At 43.9% G+C, this 1594-nt stretch overlaps 1 pseudogene; it reads right to left on the bottom strand.

The window, feature by feature from the left end:
* Positions 1–794: 794 nt before the first annotated feature.
* Positions 795–912, bottom strand: LOC126419977 (5S ribosomal RNA; annotated as a pseudogene).
* Between the last annotated feature and the right edge of the window lie 682 nt (positions 913–1594).

Below are 1594 nucleotides of genomic sequence, written 5' to 3'. Positions count from 1 at the left end.
CTAGTGTAAAAATTGTTATAGTACATTTTATTGAAGTTACATTCATTAAGATTTTTTTGTATTAGTTTTACGGGATCTTCCTAAGTACATAGGATTTGGCTTCATCGTCAAATACGCAATATGAGCCCACTGTGAATGGTGATTAGTATAATAAAAGTATTTAGTACAAATCATAGATCGTTTGTTTGATCTAAAGTAGATGTTAACGCTTCCTCATTGACATACTTTAGCTGTTATTCTGATATCTAGACTTCACTGTGTCTGGAATCTCCTAACGTGGCAGAGCCAGGGTTCATAGGCACTGTAAACTTGTCGAAACTATTCGTGTTTGGTAAGTAATAAGGACACGTCATAACGAGTATGTTAAAAGGTCATTATAAACTGAAGTTAAAACAGTGGTACACCTGCCTAATATCGTATAGGGTACCCGTGAGCACCCATAAGTGTCGCAGCACGATGTGGCCTGGATTCGACTAATGTCTAAGGTATTGCTGGAGGGAATTGACACCATGAATCCTGCAGAGCTGTCCATAAGAGTACGATGGGTGGTCTCTTCTGAACAGCACGTTCCAAGGCATCACAGATATTCCTCCCGAACAGGCCATGAAGACCCAACGGTACCGACCGGCCTCCGTGTCATCCTCAGCCCACAGGCGTCAATGGATGCGGATATGGAGGGGTATGTGGTCAGCACACCGCTCTCCTGGCTGTATGTCTGTTTCCGAGACCGGAGCCGCTACTTCTCAATCAAGTAGCTTCTCAGTTTGCCTCACAAGGGCTGAGTGGACCCCGCTTGCCAACAGTACTCGGCAGACCGGATGGTCACCCATCCAAGTGCTAGCCCAGCCCGACAGCGCTTAACTTCGGTGATCTGACGGGAACCGGTGTTACCACTGCGGCAAGGCCGTTGGCAAGGCATCACAGATATGCTCAATAATATTCATGTCTGGGGAGTTTGGTAGCCAGCGGAAGTGTTTAAACTCAGGATCTTTTTCCGGCCGCATCGATATCGGAGATTTGATGCTTTACCGGATTCCTGATATTCATGGTACAATCGTGAAATTGTCGAACGAGAAAATGCCCACTTCATCGCTATCTCAGATGTTGTGTCCCATCGCTGGTGCCCCGACTATAACAACACGTTCAAACTCACTTAAATCTTGATAACCTTCCATTGTAGCAGCATAAACCAATCTAACAACTACGCCAGACACTTGTCCTATGTAGAGGTTGCCGACCGCAGCGCAGTATTCTGCATGTTTAATATCTCCGTACTTGAACACGCATGCCTATACCAGTTTCTTTGGCGCTTCAGTGTAGATTACCGTTAAAGTATAAATATATTCCAATTACCTCCATGCTACTAAAGCAGCCATATTATCATAGACAATATTTTAGGATTTTCGTTAATAGGAAGTTCACGTTATAGAGAGCGAACGTAAAAACGATACTTGGAACCAGCAAGTAATTAATAAACTAATTAGCTTCGCGTGTGATAGCTGATATTCAGCAACCGCGAGGTACGTGGTTAATTGGCTAAATAATGAAGTAGGCCAGTGTTGCTTTTGTACCTCCACGTATCAGCTTTACTGTA

Source organism: Schistocerca serialis, chromosome 9 (genome assembly GCF_023864345.2).
Source record: "Schistocerca serialis cubense isolate TAMUIC-IGC-003099 chromosome 9, iqSchSeri2.2, whole genome shotgun sequence".
NCBI lineage: Eukaryota > Metazoa > Arthropoda > Insecta > Orthoptera > Acrididae > Schistocerca > Schistocerca serialis.
The sequence above is the reverse complement of the archived record's forward strand: the minus strand, read 5'-3'. Positions and strand labels throughout refer to the sequence as shown.